Source organism: Tachypleus tridentatus, chromosome 3, assembly GCF_004210375.1.
Source record: "Tachypleus tridentatus isolate NWPU-2018 chromosome 3, ASM421037v1, whole genome shotgun sequence".
Classification (NCBI taxonomy): domain Eukaryota; kingdom Metazoa; phylum Arthropoda; class Merostomata; order Xiphosura; family Limulidae; genus Tachypleus; species Tachypleus tridentatus.
The window spans coordinates 101010500-101031409 of NC_134827.1; positions in this window are offsets into that span (position 1 = coordinate 101010500).

Here is a 20910-nt window from a genome sequence, read left to right on the forward strand (position 1 = left end):
TACTCATCAGAACAGTTTTCTAAATAGAAACTGTCAGTACTCATCAGAACAGTTTTCTAAATAGAAACTGTCAGTACTCATCAGAACAGTGTTCTAAATAGAAACTGTCAGAACAGTACTCATCAGAACAGTGTTCTAAATAGAAACTGTCAGTACTCATCAGAACAGTTTTCTAAATAGAAACTGTCAGTACTCATCAGAACAGTGTTCTAAATAGAAACTGTCAGTACTCATCAGAACAGTGTTCTAAATAGAAACTGTCAGTACTCATCAGAACAGTTTTCTAAATAGAAACTGTCAGTACTCATCAGAACAGTTTTCTAAATAGAAACTGTCAGTACTCATCAGAACAGTGTTCTAAATAGAAACTGTCAGTACTCATCAGAACAGTGTTCTAAATAGAAACTGTCAGTACTCATCAGAACAGTTTTCTAAATAGAAACTGTCAGTACTCATCAGAACAGTGTTCTAAATAGAAACTGTCAGTACTCATCAGAACAGTTTTCTAAATAGAAACTGTCAGTACTCATCAGAACAGTTTTCTAAATAGAAACTGTCAGTACTCATCAGAACAGTGTTCTAAATAGAAACTGTCAGTACTCATCAGAACAGTGTTCTAAATAGAAACTGTCAGTACTCATCAGAACAGTTTTCTAAATAGAAACTGTCAGTACTCATCAGAACAGTTTTCTAAATAGAAACTGTCAGTACTCATCAGAACAGTTTTCTAAATAGAAACTGTCAGTACTCATCAGAACAGTTTTCTAAATAGAAACTGTCAGTACTCATCAGAACAGTTTTCTAAATAGAAACTGTCAGTACTCATCAGAACAGTTTTCTAAATAGAAACTGTCAGTACTCATCAGAACAGTTTTCTAAATAGAAACTGTCAGTACTCATCAGAACAGTGTTCTAAATAGAAACTGTCAGTACTCATCAGAACAGTGTTCTAAATAGAAACTGTCAGTACTCATCTAAATAGAACAGTACTCATTCTAAATAGAAACTGTCAGTACTCATCAGAACAGTGTTCTAAATAGAAACTGTCAGTACTCATCAGAACAGTGTTCTAAATAGAAACTGTCAGTACTCATCAGAACAGTGTTCTAAATAGAAACTGTCAGTACTCATCAGAACAGTGTTCTAAATAGAAACTGTCAGTACTCATCAGAACAGTGTTCTAAATAGAAACTGTCAACTCATCAGAACAGTGTTCTAAATAGAAACTGTCAGTACTCATCAGAACAGTGTTCTAAATAGAAACTGTCAGTACTCATCAGAACAGTGTTCTAAATAGAAACTGTCAGTACTCATCAGAACAGTGTTCTAAATAGAAACTGTCAGTACTCATCAGAACAGTGTTCTAAATAGAAACTGTCAGTACTCATCAGAACAGAACAGTGTTCTAAATAGAAACTGTCAGTACTCATCAGAACAGTTTCTAAATAGAAACTGTCAGTACTCATCAGAACAGTTTTCTAAATAGAAACTGTCAGTACTCATCAGAACAGTTTTCTAAATAGAAACTGTCAGTACTCATCAGAACAGTTTTCTAAATAGAAACTGTCAGTACTCATCAGAACAGTTTTCTAAATAGAAACTGTCAGTACTCATCAGAACAGTGAAATAGAAACTGTCAGTACTCATCTGAACAGTGTTCTAAATAGAAACTGTCAGTACTCATCAGTCAGTACTCATCAGAACAGTTTTCTAAATAGAAACTGTAAGTACTCATCAGAACAGTGTTCTAAATAGAAACTGTCAGTACTCATCAGAACAGTTTTCTAAATAGAAACTGTCAGTACTCATCAAATAGAACAGTACTCATTCTAAATAGAAACTGTCAGTACTCATCAGAACAGTAAATAGAAACTGTCAGTACTCATCAGAACAGTGTTCTAAATAGAAACTGTCAGTACTCATCAGAACAGTTTTCTAAATAGAAACTGTCAGTACTCATCAGAACAGTGTTCTAAATAGAAATTGTCAGTACTCATCTGAACAGTGTTCTAAATAGAAACTGTCAGTACTCATCAGAACAGTGTTCTAAATAGAAACTGTCAGTACTCATCAGAACAGTCTAAATAGAAACTGTCAGTTGTTCTAAATAGAAACTGTCAGTACTCATCAGAACAGTTTTCTAAATAGAAACTGTCAGTACTCATCAGAACAGTGTTCTAAATAGAAACTGTCAGTACTCATCAGAACAGTGTTCTAAATAGAAACTGTCAGTACTCATCAGAACAGTGTTCTAAATAGAAACTGTCAGTACTCATCAGAACAGTGTTCTAAATAGAAACTGTCAGTACTCATCAGAACAGTTTTCTAAATAGAAATTGTCAGTACTCATCTGAACAGTGTTCTAAATAGAAACTGTCAGTACTCATCAGAACAGTGTTCTAAATAGAAACTGTCAGTACTCATCAGAACAGTTTTCTAAATAGTACTCATCAGAACAGTGTCAGTACTCATCAGAACAGTGTTCTAAATAGAAACTGTCAGTATTCATCTGAACAGTGTTCTAAATAGAAACTGTCAGTACTCATCAGAACAGTGTTCTAAATAGAAACTGTCAGTATTCATCAGAACAGTGTTCTAAATAGAAACTGTCAGTACTCATCAGAACAGTTTTCTAAATAGAAACTTCCAGTGTTCGTCAGAACAGTGTCCTAAAGAGACTGTAGGCAAAAACTGTCAGTATTTATCACAACAGTGTTCTAAATGGACTGTAGACAGAAACTGTCAGTGCACATCAGAACAATGTCCTAAACAGACTATAGACAGAAACTGTCAGTATTCATCAGAGCACAATCCAATATATATGTAAAAACGGCTCGTTTGGGTTGAGAAAATATTTTATGTAGAAGAGCGAACAACGTTTCGACCTTCTTCGGTCATCGTCAGGTTCACAAAGAAAGACAGAGGTAACTGACCGGAAGCTGACCACATGTTTGTAAGGGGTTGTGTAACTGAGTGTCGGAATGTAGAGGGCGGTGTTAGATGTTTGAATATATAATTTTATTTTATTTTATTTAATACAGGTATAAAGGCGTTCCTTTATATTGGTTTATTTTGGGTTTAAGTTGTTGTATAAGTAAGGCTTCTTTAATTTTGCGTTTGTTTCTTTATTTAGTATTTGAGTGTTTTCTATGGTTGTGTTGTGTTTATTTGACTTGCAGTGTTCGAAAACGTGTGAAGGTGACTTTTTATGTTCTTTGAATCTGGTTTCCATTTTTCTAGTTGTTTCTTCAATATAGAAGTTGTGGCAGTTATCACATTGTATTTTGTAAATAATGTTGGTGTGGTGTTTGTCAGTGTAGTTTTTACATAGTATAGACCTCAGTTTTGTTACCTCTTTCTTTCTTTGTGAACCTGACGATGGCCGAAGAAGGTCGAAACGTTGTTCGCTCTTCTACGTAAAATATTTTCTCAACCCAAACGAGCCGTTTTTGCATATATATTTCTCTACAAGTGGGTTTTCTCGATATCACTGAAAGCACAATCCTAAAAGCAATGTAGGTAAAAACAACCAGTATTAGGTAGACTGAAATAAATCACAAAGGAATGCAAGTGGTTAGTATTGTAATATTAATATGGAATATTATTAATATAAGCTGCAGATGTGTTAATGACAAACTAACATGTAGGTGCTGCTTTTATGTTAGGAGACTGGTTCACTTGTTAGTGTATGGTGGCATTAGAAGACTGGTTCACTTGGTAGTGCATGGTGGTTACAGGTGCTTCTTTATATTTTAGAATAGTTTATTTGTTAGTGCGTGGTGGTCTTAGGAAACTGGTGTACTTGTTACTGTATGGTGGCATTAGAAGACTGGTTCACTTGTTAGTGCACGATGGTTACAGCTGCTTCTTTATGTGTTAGGAGAATAGTTTATTTGTTAGTGCGTGGTGGTCTTAGGAGAATGGTTTACTTGTTAGTGTATGGTGGCATTAGAAGACTGGTTCACTTGTTAGTGTATGGTGGCATTAGAAGACTGGTTCACTTGTTAGTGCATGATGGTTACAGCTGCTTTTTTATGTGTTAGGAGAATAGTTTATTTGTTAGTGCGTGGTGGTGTTAGGAGACTGGTTCACTTGTTAATGTATGGTGGCATTAGGAGACTGGTTCACTTGTTAGTACATGGTGGTGAAGTGAGGGTAAAGAAAATCACTGCTTTCATCATTTTGCAGAGAGACATCCTTCATACAGAACTGCAAAAAAAAAAATTAAATAATACACGAAACTGACAATAAAATTGTAACGTACCAATGTCAAGCATCTGACAGGGTGTCATCATCTTGGAAAAGACAATACCAATATTCAAACGCTGACTTCAGCGTGAACACACTCGCTTTTGTTGACAAGGAGTTTACAAAAGACTCTAATAAATCAAATAGAGAGGAACTTGTTCAGTGTAGATGCACAGAAGGGTATACTAGAAGTACAGTATGAACGAGGGGATGACCTGGCATGAGTATTTCCAGCCTTCACTTTCTCTTTCGTATATGCGTTTCTTGCTGCAAAACTCCCTTATAAAAAACACTTTTATCAAATCCTAGCATTAAATATTGCATCATTTGCTTCCAACTCAGCTTTTTCGATTCTATTCTAACGTCTCGAAAAACATTTCAGTACAATTGCCCTTGGGCGAATGAAGTAATTAATTAAACCTAGGGAATGAATATATACCAATCATGTCTCTTTTTTAGAGCTGGAAGTGCACCTCGCAGTGGCACAGCGGCATGCTTGCTGACTTGCAACACTGTGAAATGGCTTTCGATACCCGTGGTGGCAGAGCACAAATAGCTCAATGCGTAGCTTTGTGCTTAACTACAAACCAACAAGTAATCGATAGTTGAAAAAAAAAAAAAAAAAAGTTAATTATTCGTAATATTTTAATTTGTTTTTTGGAGAAAACGAAATTTTTTCCCTGGCACGGTAAATATGATATAATATAGTATAATAGCACAGATCTCTAGCCCTAGTTAAATAATTATAACCAATGATATTTTTTTCCCTTTTGGTGAAGAGAGGAACCTACTTTTTATAAAAAATAGTTTCGAAACGGCTTGAATAGGTACTTAAACAAATTATTATAAATGTACAACATTTAGACGCGCTTGGCCCATTATGGCTTATCCCATCATCGGGTCAAACCGTCTACAGACTTCAAGTTTTTCTACGTTTAACCGTTTCTCCTGTAGAGACATGGACATTACTGCTTTATAACTATAAATATCATAATATATTATCAAGTACTGTCTACTATTGTTAATGCACTACAATCACTTCGTACTACGGGATTTGTTTGCCCACTTTCACGCATCAGAATCTGTATCTTCCCTGATATCACAACTAAAAAGTTGGGTACGATATGTCCCTTCCGATATCTCGGTACCATAAGCGCAGTTTCCCCACCGATATCTATTTATAACCCAATTAAAAGAAACTTTAGTGCTAAAAAGAACGCTCAGCCATACCAAATGGCTACTTGTTGGTATCTTGATCAGGTCGTGAAGGAAAAGTAGTGGAGCTCCGATCGCAAGGTAAAAGAATAAAAGGTAATAATAACCTCATTCTCTTTTTATTTATTTTTATTTTTCACCTTGCGGTAGAAGTCGGTATTAAAGAATTCATCGTAGCAAAATAAAACAACAGACATTCTGACATGCGCTAATTTATATACGCTTACAAGTCTACCGACGTGTTAAAATCTATAGCATAACCCAAAGGTTCAGATGCTCCCTAGAATATTGGAAATTAATGTCCCAATTTCAACAGTGGTAATTAATGCAACTCTTTTAGAATTTTTGTTGGTGTTTCAACAACCTAAAATTAGAGATTCCGTTTATTCGATTATTTAACTAAGTTCGAAATGGAAATTTATGATTTCATATGTTTGCTTTATTTTTAGTTAGATACGACAATTGACGTGCGCTCACTTTTATATGTATAAATTATATTAAGTTACATATGTATTACTTTTAAATTTCTTTGATTTTTTAAAGTATCGCCAATCGTACACAGACGGATTTGATGCATCGCTACATGGTTAGGGCGATTGACACGAAATATGAAGGTCGTGGATTCGAATCCCGGTCGCACCAAACATGCTCGCCCTTTCAGACGTGAGGACGTTATAATGTGACGGTCAATCCCACTATTCGTTAGTAAAAGAGTAACCCAAGAATTGGCGATGGCTCGTGATGACTAGCTGCCTTCCCTTTAGTCTTACACTGTTAACGCAGGGACGGCTCGCGCAGATAGCCCTCGTGTAGCTTCACGCAAAATTCTAAACGAATAAACAGAATTGACGAGTGTGCATGGTCGTATTGATACTGCACAATTTGTCTTTCATAGCTCACATGGTTTCGTACTTTTTATAAAGTAACTATTATTAAATAAAAGATGTTAAAATAAACAAATCACTATAAGATAAGGCAATCGTGTAGAATATAAAAAAATTATCGAACAGAAGACAGACATTGGGTAGAAAACTAATTTCCATGAATAAATAGCTCAATATTTTATACAGCTGTGTCTGACAGGGGTGGTATGATTTAGGGTTTGAAAAAAAACCGAAAAACTTTGCATGAATATATACTTCATCGATTAAAATAATAAACATTTCCTATTTGTACTGCTTATTTCATACACTGCTATTGACAATTGGACTTAGATAAGAAAGAAAAAGAACGCGCCGCCTTATTCCAAACATTTCTCTCGTTGATTACGTTCGAATTAGATTTTTTTTCCATGTTCTATAACGTATTTCCTGCTTTCTTTTCATGTTTGAAAAAAAAAAAAAACTGAATCATTTGAAAGATAGTTTTGATCAAATATATGTTGATTATTTCTTAAGCTAAATGTGTTTTGAATAAAAAATGTTTTATTGATGGTTCTCATTTGCCACCTGTGAGGAGTTTATAGATTGAAATGCCAATTAACGTTGTCGTTACAACATCCTCATAGAATAATCTGGTTAGTTAGGTGTGTAGTTCACCTTTCTGTATTAATTGTAGTTTCAACTCTGTTGTTTTTTTTTTCACATTCCTTTCTAATATATTTTATAACCAATTATATCTCTGCATATAATCGTAATTATGTTTGTTGTTATCTGTGCTCTGCCCACCATGAGTATCGAAACCCGGTTTCTAGCGTTGTAACTCTGCAGACACGCCACTGTGCCACTGGCGGTTGTTAAATTACTTCAGGTATTATAAATATCAGTTAAACATTATGTTCCAATGTTTGTCCAGGGAAGGCTAACACAGTTGAATTTTAAACATCATGTTCCAATGTTTGTCCAGGGAAGGCTAACATAGTTGAATTTTAAACATTATGTTCCAATGTTTGTCCAGGGAAGGCTAACACAGTTGAATTTTAAACATTATGTTCCAATGTTTGTCCAGGGAAGGCTAACATAGTTGAATTTTAAACATTATGTTCCAATGTTTGTCCAGGGAAGGCTAACACAGTTGAATTTTAAACATTATGTTCCAATGTTTGTCCAGGGAAGGCTAACACAGTTGAATTTTAAACATCATGTTCCAATGTTTGTCCAGGGAAGGCTAACATAGTTGAATTTTAAACATTATGTTCCAATGTTTGTCCAGGGAAGGCTAACACAGTTGAATTTTAAACATTATGTTCCAATGTTTGTCCAGGGAAGGCTAACATAGTTGAATTTTAAACATTATGTTCCAATGTTTGTCCAGGGAAGGCTAACACAGTTGAATTTTAAACATTATGTTCCAATGTTTGTCCAGGGAAGGCTAACACAGTTGAATTTTAAACATTATGTTCCAATGTTTGTCCAGGGAAGGCTAACATAGTTGAATTTTAAACATTATGTTCCAATGTTTGTCCAGGGAAGGCTAACATAGTTGAATTTTAAACATTATGTTCCAATGTTTGTCCAGGGAAGGCTAACATAGTTGAATTTTAAACATTATGTTCCAATGTTTGTCCAGGGAAGGCTAACACAGTTGAATTTTAAACATTATGTTCCAATGTTTGTCCAGGGAAGGCTAACACAGTTGAATTTTAAACATTATGTTCCAATGTTTGTCCAGGGAAGGCTAACACAGTTGAATTTTAAACATTATGTTCCAATGTTTGTCCAGGAAGGCTAACACAGTTGAATTTTAAACATTATGTTCCAATGTTTGTCCAGGAAGGCTAACACAGTTGAATTTTAAACATTATGTTCCAATGTTTGTCCAGGGAAGGCTAACACAGTTGAATTTTAAACATTATGTTCCAATGTTTGTCCAGGGAAGGCTAACACAGTTGAATTTTAAACATTATGTTCCAATGTTTGTCCAGGGAAGGCTAACATAGTTGAATTTTAAACATTATGTTCCAATGTTTGTCCAGGGAAGGCTAACACAGTTGAATTTTAAACATTATGTTCCAATGTTTGTCCAGGGAAGGCTAACACAGTTGAATTTTAAACATTATGTTCCAATGTTTGTCCAGGGAAGGCTAACATAGTTGAATTTTAAACATTATGTTCCAATGTTTGTCCAGGGAAGGCTAACATAGTTGAATTGGAAAACAAATGCGTTTCAAAACACGTTTCTACAAATGTATCTGATTCACACATTTTAAAACGTATTGCTACGTATAATATCATACTGAACCGTTTTAAACACTGCTGTCACCTATATTGATTCGGATATATTCGATGGAGAACTAGTTATTACACTGATGTCAAGATAAACTTCGTGGAAGTTATGAATTGAAAACTTCCACAACTGTGTTGAAATAAGAGTGGGATATAAATATGAGTAATCGTTGATTGATTTAGTTCAGTTAATCAGTGAGTTAGTGAGCATGTAATTGAGTCAGTTCAATATTAGAAAAGCTTTTCAGTGTTAAATGTAAGAGTTGTGTCTGTTCTGCCGTTCAGTTATCCTGTGGATTATTGTGTTATTTATATCGTTTGTTTGTTGTTGTTGTTTTTTTTAATTTCGCGCAAAGCTATACAAGGGTTATCTGCGCTAGCCGTCCCTAATTTATATTCACTATTCGTCCTGATTTTGAATATGTAGAACTAGACATGGATTTGTTTGTTTTTGAATTTGACCTAAAACTACACGAGGGTTACCTGTCCTAGCCGTCCCCAATTTAGCAGTGTAAGACTAGAGGGAAGGCAGCTAGTCATCACCACCCACCGTCAACTCTTGGGCTACTCTTTTACCAACGAATAGTGGGATTTACCGTCACATTATAACGCCCCCAGGGCTTAAAGAGCGAACATGTTTGATGCGATGGGGATTCGATCCCGCGACCCTAGATTACGAGTCAAACGCCTTAACCCACCTGTTAATTCCAGGCCATGTTATTTATATGCATAACATACGTTGAAAAAATAAACTCTTTATTATTGTGTGGACTGGACTCTGTATTATCAGCCACAGCATAGCAAGGTCTCACGAGTCATAGATTAATTTACTCTAATCGTGCCTAAAAGAATTTGAATTTGAGGGTGGGTTGGTAGAAGTCCTGATGAGTAATAAAATGGAATCGGCTACGGGCGCGCCCCACACTTGACATTGTTGACACGTAAATATATCAGTAATAAAAAGAAGAACAAGGGTCACATAGGTTAATTTACCCTAAAAATATTTCAAATGTCGCAGCTATTGATGATTACCTCTTGTTTTTACCATATAATTCAAGAGATAATTATCACAACAATAGAACAGTGTAAAGTAGTGTCCTATTCCGATGTTACGAAACATAGTGGTACGTTTGAGTAATTATCATATTTGGACATTTGGAATCATATTGGTTCGCAGAGTATTCTATTTAGATGTTTTTAAAACGTATTGATACGTATACTATCGTATTGAGATGTTTTGTTACATATTGATAGGTATGATATTTCACTCAGACGCGTGTTAACCTGTTTCGATATTTAGAAACATATTGGTATACGAGGTCTGTTCAAAAAATACGCAGACTGATGTCATAAAACAAAATGTACTTTATTTAGAAGTTACAGGTCTGGGACCCCTTCAAAGTACTCTCCTCCCCAACGCACACTCTTATCCCAATGGTGTTTCCACTTGTTGAAACAGTCCTGGTACGCTTCTTTTGTAATGTCCTCCAGCTCCTTCGTCGCATTTGCCTTAATCTTGGGAATCGTCTCAAATCTTCTTCCTTTCAAGGGTCTTTTGAGTTTGGGGAACAAGAAAAAATCGCAAGGAGCAAGGTCAGGTGAGTAGGGGGGGTGGGGAAGAAGTGATCGAGTGTTTGGCCAAAAACTCACGAGTTCTGAGGGCTGAATTTCGCAGTAACGCGGTGCATCTTCAATTTTTCGGTCAAAATCTCGTAACAAGATCCAACTGATATCCCACACTCTTCAGCAAGCTCCCTGACAGTCAGACGTCGATTTGCCCGCACCAGGGTGTTGATCTTGTCGACGTGTGGGTCGTCAGTTGACGTGGAAGGACGTCCAGGACGTTCATCATCTTCAATGGACTGTCGACCATCCTTAAAACGTTCATACCACTTGAAACATGCCGTACGCTTCATAGCAACATCACCGTAAGCCGTGTTAAGCATAGCAAAAGTTTCAGTCGCAGATTTTCCAAGTTTAACACAAAATTTCACAGCAAGTCGTTGCTCCTTCAGGTCATTCATTCTGAAATCCGCCAAACGAAAAAATCGCACTTCACTTAAAACCGCGTAGCTAATACACAAATAAAGATATCTGCAATCGGGAAATGGCGTCGTAATCAGCTGATCTGTGCGAACCTAGCGACACCAAGCGGATTCCCCTGGAACCAACTGGAGCCGCGCAATTCAAACAGTCCGCGTATTTTTTGAACAGCCCTCGTATATTGTATAATATTCAGATGTTTGAAACATATTGGGATATATTGTATAATATTCAGATGTTTGAAACATATTGGTATATACTCTATCCTGTTCAGATCTTTGAGACGTATTGGGACATAAATACAATGATAATTTTCAACGTATTTCAAGGTTGCTCTCAGCTCGAGAAAGTTTCTAAACTTTCTTTTAAGATAAATTTAACTTTTATAAATTTTTGATAGAGCAAGGGATTTTAACAAATATTCATGGCTTGTTTGTTCAATATCGCGCAAAGCTACTCGAGGACTCCCTGCCCTAGCTGTCCCTAATATGGAAGTGAAAGACTGGGGGGACGACAGCTGATCAACGCCACCAATCGCCACGACTTTTGCTAATCTTATCGAACAGTGGGATTGATCGTCACATTATAAAGTCCCAGGACTGAAAAGACGAAGGAAATCGAAGCTAACCGTCAGGACATGTCAGGCCTAACAGCTCGTGGTATAAAACTTAATACAGCATTCTTCGAAGAAAAACAACCCGTTGATTATAAACTCATTTTTTAAAAACAGATGTTTAATAAAAATAAGAGAGAAATATTTCCCTGTATCTGTTTGTAACTTCGACAAACGAAAGTTTCTTTCAAGCTTTAGGCTCCGCACGGCCAAGTGGTTACGGCACTCGACTCGTAATCTGAGGTTCGCGGGCTCGAATCCACATCACGCCAAACATACTCTCCTTTTCAGCCGTGGGAGCGTTATAACGCGACGGTTAATCACATTAATTGTTGGTAAAAGAATAGTCTAAGAATTGGCGGTGGGTGGTGTGACTAGCTGTCTTACATGTAATTTTACACTGCTAAATTAGGGACGGATAGCGCAGATAGACCTTGTGTAGCCTTGCGCGGAATTCAAAACTAACTTTCAAAATGAATTAACAGTGTTTCGCGGAGTAATTAAAGTAGTGCGATGTTAAACACGTGCTTGAAGGCTTGGCTTAAATCTTTGTACTGATTGACTTTTTCATCAATGTATAGTAACATTTTTTAACAGTTGAATGCGTCAGCCACCTCATCAACGTAAAACATATGAGTGGTTTTCAAACTGTGTGAGGCCCGACATGGCCAGGTGGGTTAATGCGTTCGACTCGTCATCTGAGGGTGGCGGGTTCGAATCCCTGTCACATCAAACATGCTAGTCTTTTCAGCCGTGGGTACATTATAATTTGAGGGTCAATCCTACTATTCGTTGGTCAAAGAGTAGCCCAAACGTAGGCGGTGGGTGGTGATGACTAGCTGTTTTCCCTCTAGTCTTACACTGCTAAATTAGGGACGGCTAGCGTAGATAACCCTCATGTAGCTTTGCGCGAATTTCCAAACAAACGAATAAACAAACAATTTCAACGCTTCTAGGTCGTGTTTATTTAGTTTCTACACAGTTTGTTATCAAGCACAGTGCTACGTCACAGATAATCTATGTCCTGGCCGTCGCGGGTATGGTAACCTGAAGTTTAGAGTTGTAAGTTGTGATTATATCCGCTGAACCACCAGGGGAGAGGATAACAGAAAGGATATAAACACAGTTTGGTTTGTTTTTTATAGCAAAACCACATCGGTACTGTCCGCTGTGTCCACCGAGGGGAATCGAACCTCTGATTTTAGCGTTGTAAACCTAGCTGAGAACATGCAGTTTGGCATTTTTTTAATATTTTTCTCGCAATGTATTTGGAATATCCAACTTATTTATCATTTGTTCATTCGAACTTAAGGAGAACGCTTCACAATGGGCTATCTGTAATCTGCCCATATCGAAACCCGGTTTTTAGCGATTTAAGTCCGCAGACATAACGCTCTATCACTGGGGAACAATTTGTTTATGGAGGCATTTCAATAAAATAATATCTTTTTCTATTACAACTATGTTCGGAACCTATTTGTAAAGACAGTTTTATTAAGGTGAAAACAATTAATTTTTTTATCTATAAAGCAGCAACTGAATTTGTTTTCAAAGGTTTTTTTTAATAAACTAACTTATATTTACTTCAAATTCTTGATCTGTTAGTGGCTAAAAAAAGGAGGACTTTTGCTGATGAGCGAAATTATTTTTATTATTATTTTCTGTCTGATCTGGAAATGGAGAAATGATAGTAAAGTAATGAGTCCAGATATGATAGTAAAGTAATGAGTCCAGATTTCAGGTTCATATTTGTCTGCCGATAGATAAATCAAGGTAACTGATATTCGTCATTTTCTGTCATCAGTTCTCTCGTTGTCAAATTTAACTTGACTATTGTCATTTTCTCAATAAAATAAACCAATAAAACTGTCAACCTAACAGTTTGAAATCATTTTATTTAGGATTATCGAAACCAAGTCAAAAGCGACCTCTCGTGTTAATTGAAAATAATAAATAACATGAAAAATATAACACCAAGCATATATTATATCTGGTAAAAAGTTATTTACTAATAATAATTACTAATTTACTAATAACTAGAAAGCTTTTTTCTTCAAACTGTCAAGGTTCGGCTAGCACTGAAAATAACATTAAATACCTGAGTTTGATACCAGCAGCAAGCACACTGTAGGAAGCTCATTGTGTATCTTTGCTCTTAAACACTGACTAAAACAATTTTCACCGGATAGCCAGACATAACAGTGATTCGTATTTCGTATATAAGGCTGCATTTCAGTGGCACAGCGGTATGTCTTAGGACATGCACCGTTAGAAACAGTATTGCGTTACCCATGGTGAGCAGAGCACAAATAGACCATTGTGTAGATTTGTCGTAATTCTAAACAATCAATAAAAAAGTAATTATGACAAAGATAATAAGGTTACCTGTTGCCGTCCCTATTTTTGATCTGCCAATCAGAGGAAAGATGGTCAGTTGGCAACACACTCAATGATTGACTATCACTTTTATAGTGCACTTAATTTTAAAAAGTTCGGGGAATATTTGTGATATTGCAAGGATTCCAACCCGGCTCGCCATCTCTGAAATCCAAAGCTCTAGCACAGGGTTAACTACGTCTCCCATAAGAAAGTAGTCCATGAATGTATATCTCAGTTTTTTTTGTTTGAATGTAAGCATAAAGCTAGTCAACAACCTGCCCACCACAAGTATCGAAAGCCGAATTCTTGCGTTGTAAGTCTGCAGACATACCGCTGTGCCACTGGAAGGGGGCTTATCTTAGTAATCCCTCCAGTGGCATAGCAGCAAGTTTGTGCTTAAGTACAAACAAACAAATGATCTTAATAACTGAATATAAGAAGGCAGTGATAAAATGTATATATGTTTTTCAATCTTGTGAGGTGGCGCTTTTGTTTATACTAGAGAAAGTGTTTACGGAACTTTCAAGGTACTCACGAGTCTTGTTTTATTCAAAAAAATGTGCCACGCTGCTAAAGAAACCAGGCCTAGCAAAACTGAATTAAAATATGGTAATCCATAAGATATCTTTGTAAGTCTCATGGCTTTTAATATCTGAGTGGGTTCCAAAATAACAATTCTTAAACACTTCTTCAGCTGAAGATCAAATCATTCGTTTCGTATTTTTTTCTGCTTCAAGCTCTTGCATCTAATGCACCTTTATTTTGCAGTATGTTATGCTGACAATTGCGTTTTCATATACAGCAAATGTAGGTGGTCATTTGTCAAGTCGTTAACATAAGTGGTCAATAACTTTTAGTGTAGCCAGTCTTCCATTACTAACTCGAAGCACGAGTACTTCGACCACGAGAACAAACAAGAAGACCCGCATTTCAGTACACGACGCTTGATTTTTATAAAAAAACCACGTTACCCTACTAGGTGACAATCAAAATACTGACCCACGCATTGAATGCTTTTTCTCACACCTTTCGCGTTTTTTTTTGTTTTGTTTTTTAGTTTGATCGTATTCCTACATTAAGTTTTCGAAGAATAATCCATACGTGGAAAATTTGGTAATAATTTATGAAAGTGACAACAAATTCTGTTACTTGGTTGAAGTGTGTATTTGTGGAGATGCTGACTGTCTTTCCTCTCTCGGGTCAGTAGTCCAAAATTAAGGACGCTATAACTGAGCCATAGAGATATCTGACTTGGTCATTTAGCCTAGTCGTCTCCAGAGTTTTAGTAACCACGGACCAGTAAAATCCCCCCCTTCCAAAAAAAAAATTCAGGAATCGACGTTCCAAATAAAACGTTTCTTAATTACATAAGCAACATTATACGATATTTACCACAGAGTTATTTCGAAAACAAAAAAGAAAATGCAGACTTAGGTGTCTTTCAGTCATTAAATATTGAAAATAAACGTATACAAGTATCAGTGGTTTCAACACTTTTGCCAAGACACGTTGTGGAGCGGTAGAAATTAATCAAAGACCGGTTTGCATACCAGCTTTTGGGAAACACTGATTTAGCCCATACGTGTCAAGTGCTTGCTGTTCAAGTTGAAAATTTAGCTTGCAAGTTTCCTACAATTATTGTCGGGTTCATGAATTTGTTAACGTAAAAGAAATAGTGTGTCAGTGCTTTCTTCGGGAAACTGTGTAATAGTGACGACATTTAACGTAAATCTGTAGGCAGAGCCTCTCATATATGCCACTACCGTCCATCAATTCAAAATTAAGGACATCTAACGCAGATAGTCGATGCATGGCTTTGCGCGAATTTATAAAACAAAATCAAATTATGATGGTGAAATCTCTCCCCCACAGTGGCACAGCGCTATGTCTGTGGACTTATAACGCTAGAAATCGGGTTTTGATCTCGTGACAGGCAGAGCACAGATAGCCCTTCGTGAAGCTTTGTGTGTTAACTACAAACAAACAATGTTGCTGAAAGTAGCCCTAATACATTTCAAGTTGAGTACGTTTTTGTATTTATGCGTATTTCGCTAACGTTATTTCACATTTTCTTCATAATTTTGAACAACTGAACAGAGAAAACTGAGCCATTAAGAAGTGATCACCACTATTCATGATAAGGTATTGACTGTGACTCTTATAACACACCCAGAGCTTAAAGCTCGGTTAATATGTTGTGTGTCGCACAGATTGGAAACCTAGAGCTATACTTCAGAGCCAACCTGAGAACCCAGTCACGTGCAGTAGATGAAACTAGTAGCCTTATGTGAAGGGATCTAGATTGGTGTTAATAATATGTTATAACATCAGGCTGTTTCCTTTAAAAATAAAGCTATTTCGAAATAACAGTCTCCAGCGAAGGTTAGTGATCTTTTGATTTAACAGCCTTAGAGGATCGTTCCTACGAAAAATTAAGTCTGTTTTACAGTATAGAGATTTTCTACAGAGTTAAAGAGGTTTCAGTGAGTGTTTCTCATATATAAAGGCAGTGAAGCGCTCGCTTACCATAACCTGACTTTTCTAATTCCTCCTTCTGATGTCGTTAAACATGTTATCTAATTATTTGTTGATGTCGTTAAACATGTTATCTAGTTATTTGTTGATATCGTTAAACATGTTATCTAGTTATTTGTTGATATCGTTAAACATGTTATCTAGTTATTTGTTGATATCGTTAAACATGTTATCTAGTTATTTGTTGATATCGTTAAACATGTTATCTAGTTATTTGTGTCGTGGACCATGCGGAAGATAGCTTCCTACGAAACTTCTATTTCTTATCATGGAGTCTCTAATGAACTGTTGAAACAAAAAACTACATTGGAACAGAATTACACACTTCTGGTGTATCTCAAAATCTATGAATAGCAACCAATAAAGATACGGAGAACAAACACTAAAAGAAACGTGGACGTATAAGTGTACGGACCATTAAACACGTGAAGGTGTGTGTGTATGTAGACGGATGTCCGTGTATATTATATTGATTAATCTGTAGCAGATACACACATATTTGCAGAGTGTACTAGAGATTTGTGTGAGCGAGCACGCACACACAAAAACACACTTCTATCTATGTGATATATGTAGGAACGTTGACACTGTGCTCCAGTGTTTGTTTGTTAGCTTGCGCGAAGTTACAACTCATTTTTTGCGCACCTGTTTTTCATATGTGGCAAATAATCTATTTAACCTAAGTAATAACAGTAAATTAATTACTTTATAAGCTACTAGTATGTATATACAGACTCATGCCGAAAAGCACAAAGCAACGCAGCGATTCATAAAACAATAACAATAATTACTTTAAATAACAGAATTTTAAATCCTCTAAGTGCCCCTAATACAGCAGAAGAAACGAAAACTAATTAAAATTTAATGAAGACCACACATAACCTTAAAACTACGCAGAAAAGACCACCTGCCTAGACATTGTATCAAATCTTGGATCGATGTCATTTTCTGGGCTCCGTTCAGTTTTCATATCGTTTAGATATTATTACTACAGCGTTGAATGTCGTTACTGATGGAAATGAACGGATGAAGCGGACTACTAGAAAGAAATATAGATTAAGTGGAAGCTTATAGCACAGTGGGAATTTTAATATCCAGGTCCCATAACTTAAGATTTGCTTACAAAAGCCTGGAGTCAAGCACAAAGAGACAATTTCTACACTGAAAGAACTGGCTTAGTGCATTTTAGAAATTCCCTATCACAGCTATAACCTAATGTACTAAACATAAGCTGTCGCTACTTAATTTTTTGTATCACGTGCGATTCCACAAACTTTATTAGTTTGTTTTATCTCGGGTGGAAACAAGTGAAATAGGATAAATACATTGCTTTATTACTAAATAGCAATATATATATGCAGGTGTGGTCTTATTGTGGTTAAAGATAGAAAGATAGATGTAGGTGAGAGAGTGTATTCCGTTAAAAATATATATTAAACCTTCAAATGTGAGAGTGATCCATAATTACTGTGTGAATTTAACATACTGCTGGAGAAATATTACACAACAAAGTTAAAAAAAACACATTTATATACATTACAGGAAACCTGAAACATGGCAAGTCCTAAAATAGAAGTTAATTAAAATTAATATTTCCTAAGATTAGGAAACTTTAAGACGACTTATTAAGATATTAATACAATAATTGTGTTTTTACGTATTAAGCGTATTAACTCAGTGTATTTTACGCAAATATTTTTGTATAATACCACATTATTGAGTAATGAATACAGTAAAACAAAATACGAAATTACAGACTATGTGTATCCGTATATGGATGTGATTATTGTTAATGAAAATTAATATAAGTTACTGAATTCTTGGATGTATTAAGACCCTTTAGTGGGGGAAGTAACATCAAGTATTAGGAATCAAAGTGTGTGTAATCTAACAATGGTATAGTTTTTTTTGACTTAATGTATCTTTATACTAGCTTTCAACATATTTTAGTCTCACAAATTGTTTCTGTTGTTTCCATAGCGTGTTATAGCAACCCTAGATTTAAAAGGAGGTCGTCATACCTGTTTGAGTATTATTTTATAAAAACATAGTCATACACTGTCTGGCGCGGCATGGCCAAGTGATTAAGGCAATCCACTCGTAATCCGAGGGTCGCGGGTTCGAACCCCGGTCGCACCAAACATGCTCGCCCTTTCAGCCGTGAGGGCGTTATATTGTGACGGTCAATCCCACTATTCGTTGGTAAAAGAGTAGCCCAAGAGTTGGCAGTGGGTGGTGATATCAGACTAGCTGCCTTCCCTCTAGTCTTACACTGATAAATTAGGGATGGCTCGCCCAGATATCCCGCGTGTAGCTTTGTGAGAAATTAAAAAAAGAGACTCTATTAACCATTTCAAGAACCTTCACACCAAACATGCTCGTTCTTTCAGCCGTGGAGGCGTTATAAAGATAGGTCAATCCCACTATTAGTTGGTAAACGAGTAGCCCAAGTGTAGGCGGTGGGTGGTGACGACTAGCTGCCTTCCATCTAGTCTTACACTGTTACATTAGGGACGCGTAGCGCAGATAATCCGCGTGTAGTTTTGCGCGAAATTCAAAACAAACCAAGCGTGCCCTGCCTGAATGTTTTTTATAACAAGGTAGTCTTACCCTGTTTGAGTATTGTTTCATAACGAGGTAGCTTTACCCTGCCTGAGAATTATTTTATAACAAGGTACCCTTACCCTGCCTGAGTATTGTTTTATAACAAGGTAGTCTTACTCGGCCTGAGTATTGTTTCATAACAAGGTAGTCTTATTCGGCCTGAGTATTGTTTTTAATCACTATTTTTACAATGACAGTAATCTTCACCAACAGTTAACAGATACATATAGTTGTGGTAATTCCGATACGATATTTAGACAACTGTCTTGGAATTTGGGACGATTTTATAAACTTGATCGTTTCTCCAGAGCACTGAATGGTTTAACTCTACAGTTCACCTTTGAAAAGTGTGACCCTTACGTTAGGTTTTGTTAAAATAGATGTAAGTGATAAGTTAGCAATAGAAGTACCTGTAATCGTGTCTCTTCTACTTGGTCTTTATACTGATAATTTTTTTAATAATGTACTATCGAACTTCATTGTACGAAGTAAGACCAAAGTATGTTTTATTTCATTGTACGAAGTAAGACCAAAGTATGTTTTATTTCATTGTACGAAGTAAGACCAAAGTATGTTTTACTTCATTGTACGAAGTAAGACCAAAGTATGTTTTATTTCATTGTACGAAGTAAGACCAAAGTATGTTTTATTTCATTGTACGAAGTAAGACCAAAGTATGTTTTACTTCATTGTACGAAGTAAGACCAAAGTATGTTTTACTTCATTGTACGAAGTAAGACCAAAGTATGTTTTACTTCATTTCATTGTTTTATTTCATTGAATGAAGTAAGACCAAAGTATGTTTTTTACTTCATTGTACGAAGTAAGACCAAAGTATATGTTTTACTTCATTGTACGAAGTAAGACCAAAGTATGTTTTACTTCATTGTTTTACTTCATTGTTAGTTTTATCTTATTGTAATGGAAGGATGTTTTAATAATGCCAAACAAATATAGGAAACATATATAGTTATTTCCAGTTGTTGCTATTCATTCTTCAGATAATATGGCAAACTTACAAATTTATTCAATAAACGTTGGAAGAACTAAAGTGTGTTCTCAAAGGTACATTTACTTTTATTCATTTGTAAAGTAATATAGTTATGTTAAAAAGTGGTAAATATTGTTTGTTTGTAGCTAAGCACAAGGTTACACAATAGGCTATCTCTGATCTGCACACCACGAATATCGAAGCCAGATTTATAGCATTGTAAATCCGTAGACATATCACTGTGCCACTAGAGGGCGAGATAAATATTTAAAAGTACCAAACATTAATAGTTTATCCTATATTAATTCTAAATAAAGTTGTGAAGAAACTATATGTAGCTAAGTTTGAAAGACGTTTTATTTTGGTTTACACAAATATTAGGAAAACAAATATGGTAACTGATCGCTTCTTGTATACAAATATTAGGAAAACAAATATGGTAACTGATCGCTTCTTGTACACAAATATTAGGAAAAGAAATATGGTAACTGATCGCTTCTTGTACACAAATATTAGGAAAACAAATATGGTAACTGATCGCTTCTTGTACACAAATATTAGGAAAACAAATATGGTAACTGATCGCTTCTTGTATACAAATATTAGGAAAACAAATATGGTAACTGATCGCTTCTTGTACACAAATATTAGGAAAACAAATATGGTAACTGATCGCTTCTTGTACACAAATATTAGGAAAACAAATATGGTAACTGATCGCTTCTTGTACACAAATATTAGGAAAACAAATATGGTAACTGATCGCTTCTTGTATACTTTTCTATCATGGAAATACTTTTTGGTCTGTTTTTCTTATAGCAAGGCCACATTGTGCTATTTGCTGTGTCCACCAAGGAGAATCGAACACCCTGATCTTAGCGTTGTGAATCTGTAGACTTATCTCTGTCTAAACGAGAGAAAAACATACCTGTGGAGGATTACAAAAACTGATTGATTATTTCATTCATTGATATAATATTGTTGATAAAATTTAAATTTAAAATAAGGACTGAAGGACGGGTCCAAATTAATGTCCCTATATTAAAAAAAAACAAACTAATTTCTTTTTACGATAACAATGATATAATTTCTATACATGCACAAGAATACCGAAAACA